Below are 6,092 nucleotides of genomic sequence, written 5' to 3'. Positions count from 1 at the left end.
ATAAATGAGTAATATTTAATGAATAATCATTCTAGGAAGCTGGAAACCTAATTTCATATCAACCTAGAAAACAGAGACTTTACAATCACACAACCTCAGTGAATTTCACGGCAACACAAACAACGATAGATTTTTTTTTTATTTTAAATTTTTATTTTTTGTGGGTACATAGTATATATTTTTGGGGTATATGAGATACTTTGATACAGGCAAGCAGTGTAAAATAAGTGCATCATAGTACACAGTGTATCCTTTATAGTGTGTCCATCATAGTATACAGTGTATCCCTAATAAAAAGCATTTATACTTTGTATTACACACAATCCAATTATACTTTTAGTTATTTTAAAATATGCAATTAAATTATTATTGAGTATAGTCTCCCTGTTGTGTTATCCAATACTAAGTCTTAATCATTCTTTCTAATTTTTGGACCCATGAACCATCCCCACTACCCTCTCACCATTCTCTATCTATCTCCCCCAGTCTGGTAAACATCCATCTACTTCCTATCTCCATGAGGTTATTTTATTTTATTTTTTTAGATCCCCCAAATAAGTGAGAACATGTGATGTTTGTTTTTCTGTGCCTGTCTTATTTCACTTAACATAACGATCTCCAGTTCCATCCATGTTGTAAATGACTAGATTTCATTCTTTTTATGGCTGAATAGTACTCCATTGTTTCTCCAGGATTGGTCCCTGGTACCTTCTTCAGTTCATTTAGTGAGGTCATTTTTCCCTGGATTGTCTTGATACTCGTAGTGGTTCATCTGTGTGTGAGCATTAAAGAGTTAGATATTTATTCTAATTTTCACAGTCTAGGCTCATTTGCACCTGTCTTTGTTAGGATGGATTTCCATGTATTTGAAGAGACTTGGGCTCCAAGCCCAAGAACACTGTGATTTTTGCAGATGCATAGAAGTACCACCTTGGTCATCTTGGATAAGACCTGGAAGAATTCTCTGGATTACCAGGCAGAGACTCCTGTTCTCATCCCTTACTTTTCCCCAAACAAACAGAATCTCTCTCTCTCTCTCTTTGTGCTGAGTCCCCTAAATCTAGGTGTGGGGTGACACAAGTAGCCCTGTGGCCACTACCACTATACTGCACTTGGTCAGACCTGAAGCCTACACAGCATTGGGTTTTGCCCAAGGCACTCTATAACCACTATCTGGCTACTGCCTCTGTTCACTCAAGGCCCCAGGTCTCTACTGTCAGCAGACGCGGAAGCCAGCCAGGTTTGTGTCCTTCCATTCAGGGTAGCGCATTCTCCTAGCTCCTGGCAGGTCCAGAGATGCTGTCTGGGAGCCACTCATTGGAGTAAAAAGACTTAAATATCTACCTGGTGTTTTATTATACTGCAGCTAAGCTGGCCTTCAAACCACAAGACAAAATCCTTTCTGCTCTTCTCTCCCCTTTCCACACAGTCAGAGGTCCCTCTTCCAGTGGCCACTACCACCGCTGGTCCGCAGGATGTTTTGCCAGGCCACCACTGATGTTCTCTTAAGGCCTGGGGGCTCTTTGGTCAGCTTCTGGTGAATACTGCCAGGCCCGGGACTCACCCTCTAGGGCAGTGCCTCGCTTCGGGCCCAAGGCAGTTTTAGAAATGCTGTTGAAGAGCCTAGGTCTGGATGTGGGGACCCCAAGAACCCGCTTTTTGCTGTACCCCACTGTGGCTACGTTGGTATCTAAGGTGCAAAGCAACGTCCCCTTTACTTTTCCCCTGTTTTTCTCAAACAGGAGTCTGTCAGCATAGCCACCATCGTTGGGCACATGCTAGGTCTCACCTGAAGCCAACACATCGCAGAGTCTTCCTCAAGGCCCGGTGGCATACTACCTAGATATCGCTGGTAGTTATTCAGGGTCCAAGGAATCTTGAGTCAGCAGACGATGAATCCTGTCAAGACGGGGTCCTTCACTTCAAGAGAGCAGTTCTCCTTCTGGCCCAGGGTGTGTCGAGAAACCGTATCTGGGAGTTGGCGCCCGGAATCGGGGCCTCACGATTCTGCCCGGTGCCCTATCCTATTGTGTCTGAGCTCTTCATTAAGATGCAAGACAAAGTACTCTCCTCAAGCAGATGGAAGGAACCACTTTCATTGCTGCCAGCTGCACTACCTGAGGTTCGGAGAGATATGGTGTAAGCCCTCTTTTAGCTGTGCCATCTGGTGTCTCTCTCTGTCACGTGCCAACCTAGTTCACTGGCTCTCAGAACTAGGACTTGCCTAGGAACTTCAGTCTTTGTGTCCTAGACTGCCATTCAAGTATACCTAGGACCTCAGAGTACTTTTGCCTGTAGTGATGAAGCTTGTCGGAACTCACGTTCTGAGTGCTGGGATGGGCGATTCTCCTCTGGCCAGGGCTGGTCCGAACGCTCCCTTGGTGTGTGGGCATAGACTGAGCCAGCATTCCTTTGCTCTCCACTGCAACAGGGCAGCACTGAGTTCAACGCTAATGTTATAGGAGTTATTAAGAAATTATTTTAGGTAGCTAGAGAGGAAAAGGGGTCCTTGGGAAGTTTTTGTCTCTTTTAAAGCAACTCCAAAAACGTTTCTTGTCTAGCAGGAAAAGCCCTGGCTCTTAGAGTCAGGCAGACAACCTTTAATATGCAAATGCAGGCCATTAGAAACTGGGTCCACCCAAACATGGCAATTCCCACTGTTATCCTCTTGCCCTTGCCCCTACATGTGCTTGGCAGCATGGCTGCCCCAACATATCCCCAAGTGTGTAAAACATCCTGGCGCCCTGTATTTGCATATTAAAAGGCTAGGATGGGAGGGCCAATTTTTTTACAGGCTGCGTGAATAACGTGCTTGGTCAAACCAATCCCCTGTGCCTTATGCAAATCAGACACCGCCTCCTCCAGCCTCCTCATATAACTGGCTGGTTTCCACTGCACTCAGGGTTTCCTCTCTTGGCTTTAGGGTCCCCCTCTCTCTGTCTCCGTATAGAGAAGCTTCTTCCTTCTTTCTCCTCCCTTCTTTCTTGCCTATTCAACTCTCCTCTCCTTAAAACCACTCCACTCATTGGAGCCATATCACTAAGTCCCCCAGTTGCTGTGCGCTCTGTCTCCCACATGCACAGACTCTTTCTTCATGCCACACAGCTGCTGGTGGGGGGCGGGGGAGGGTTGGCTTCAGCGATTCAAGGCTGTCTTTCCTACCCTCTTCTGTGCCTCTTTCAGTGATATAAGTTAAAACCATGTACTGTTATTGCTCACTTGATTTTTGTTTCTTATTACAGTGCTTTTTTGTGTGTAGTTAGTTGTTAAAATTTGGTGTTCTTATGAGGAGGGTGATTCGGTGGAGGATTTTATCGGGCTGCCTTGATTCACAATGATAGTTTTATGACTAGTACTTCCTTCACTTCAGAATTACAGATTCTAACAAGTTTGTGAAAAACGAAAAAAAGTAAAACAGCAGAAGAAAAATTAACTTTTATCAACTAGTGATTAGTTGCACAATTTCTTAATGATGATAGCAAGTGAGCCAAATCAATATTTGTTTCTACTCATGTCCTAATGTTTGTTTTTACATTTTTTTGTTCTAGAAAAATATTCTCAGACGTTTTCTGCTTTTATTATTCTTTTAAATATTAAGCTTTGATTTTTATTGAATGCTGTCTATTGTTTATAATTAAATAACTATATATAATTCAATAACTATCATATATTTAATCTGTACTAAAAATACTCCACCAACCTGTTTCACGCCTCCTTGCAAACTAAGGACAAGCCCCAAGGAATTTTATAGATCTGATTCTACAAACGTTCATGTAACAGACAATTGTTATGTAATACACACTTTTTCAGCAAAACCAAAAAAGGAAAACTGCCTTATTCATTTTATAAGATTGAAATAACTTTGACACTGACACGTTACAGGGACAGTACAATAAAGAAAAATTACAGGCCTATCTCATTAATTAGAATATATCTATATATATAAAACAACCCTCAATAAAATATTAATATTTAACCTAACAATTCATGAAAAATATGATGCATCATAAGAAATTAATGTCTAACCAGGCAATGTGAGGATGATTTTATATTCGAAAACCAGTTTCTAAAATTCAGAATTTAGTGCCCATTCATAATAAAGCTAGAGAACATAAGAAGCATAATAATTAATATATCCCACATAATAAATCATAGAGAACTAGGATTATAGGAATTTCTGTAATTCATAATGTGTGTCCATTAGAAATCTACAATGAACAGTGCGTTTAGTGTTATTTCTTTAAAAGCTGTCATTTACAGGTCAGGATCAAGTCAAGGATGGCTTCTATCATCACTTCAGTTCAGGATAGTAATGGATTTCCTAGTTTGTGTAATAAGATATGAAAGAGAAATAAGTGCTACAAGGGGTTTGTAAAGGACATAAAAATCATTAATTTATACATGGCTTGACTGTCTACATAAGAAAATCCTAGACTACAGAAACAAACAATTAGAGTTAATAAAAACCCATTAAGTTTGTTATATGCAAGCAGATCATCACATAATTAATATTCCCATATATCTTAACTACCAATTAGAAATAGACATTACAAAATTCCCATTAAAAATAGCAGCCAATAAATTACACTTCTTAGGATTAAATCTTTTTAAAAACATGCAATAACTTGATAGAGACCATGAAATTTTACCTTAAAAATAAATATTTTAGCATGTTCTCCTACAAAAGAATGTTAATATTATACTGATGTTAATGCCCTAAAAGTTGATCTAGTAGCACAATTTTCTTGCAACAAAACTCCAGGGGGGATTTAATGAAACTTAAGAGGCTGAGTTTACAATAAGCAAATTGCTAACAATCATTTATATATATTTTTAAGAAAATACACAAGATAGGGAAGTTTGCCCTACCAAATATTAAAACATTAGAAAGCGAAAGTCCTTAAAAGTATGTGATTTGCATGACCAAGAACCCAAAAGCAAATGCAACACAAAGAAAGATAAATAGATGGGAATTAATTAAACTAAAAAGCTTCTGCACAGAAAAAGAAATAATCAGCAGAGTAAACAGACAACCCACAAAGTAGGAGAACATCTTTGCAAACTATGCATCTGACAAAGGACTAATAGCCAGAATCTACAAAGACGTCAAGTCAGCAAGAAAAAAGACACCAACAATCCTATCAAAAAATGGGCTAAGGACATGAATAGATGATTCTCGAAAGAGGATATACAAATGGCCAACATATAAAAAATGCTCAACATCACTGTGTATCAGGGAAATGCAAATCAAAACCACAATGTGATACCATCTTACTCCTGCGAGAATGACCGTAATAAAAAAAAATAATAGATGTTGGCATGGATGTGGTGAAAGGGAAGCACTTCTACACTGGCGGTGGGAATGTAAACTAGTACAACCACTATGGAAAACAGTGTGAAGATTCCTTAAAGAACTAAAAGTGGAGCTACCATTTGATCCAGCAACCCCACTACTGGATATCTATCCAGAGAAAAAGCAGTCATTATATGCAAAAGATCACTTGCATGTGCATGTTTATAGAAGCACAATTTGCAATTGCAAAAATATGGAACCAGCCTGAATGCCCATCAATCAGCAGTTGGATGAAGAAAATGATATATATATATATACCATGGAATGCTACTTAGTCATAAAAAGAAACGAAATATTGGCATTTGCAGGAACCTGGATCAAATTGGAGACAATTCTTCTAAATGAAGTAACTCAGGAATGGAATACCAAAAATCATATGTGCTCACTTCTAAGTTGGAGCTAAGCTATGAGGACGCAAAAGCATAAACATGACATATTTTACCTGGAAGACTCGGTGGTAAGGTAGGAGGCAGGTGAGGGAACAAACAAAGTACATATTGAGTACAGTGTACACTGCTCAGGTGATGGGTGCACCAAAATCTCAGAAATCACTGCTAAATAACTTATCCATGTAACCGAACACCACCTGTTTCCCCCAAACCTATTGAAATAAACAATAAATACAAAATATTAAAAATTTTTAAAAATTATATAATTTGTCCCAATGATAATCAAGTGAATCAATGGGTACGATATAAACTTCAGAAACTGTGTTATGCATTTATAAAAGAAGGTCATT

The sequence above is a fragment of the Mandrillus leucophaeus genome, unplaced genomic scaffold (assembly GCF_000951045.1).
Source record: "Mandrillus leucophaeus isolate KB7577 unplaced genomic scaffold, Mleu.le_1.0 Scaffold875, whole genome shotgun sequence".
Classification (NCBI taxonomy): Eukaryota; Metazoa; Chordata; class Mammalia; order Primates; family Cercopithecidae; genus Mandrillus; species Mandrillus leucophaeus.
This window is presented reverse-complemented; position numbering follows the sequence as displayed.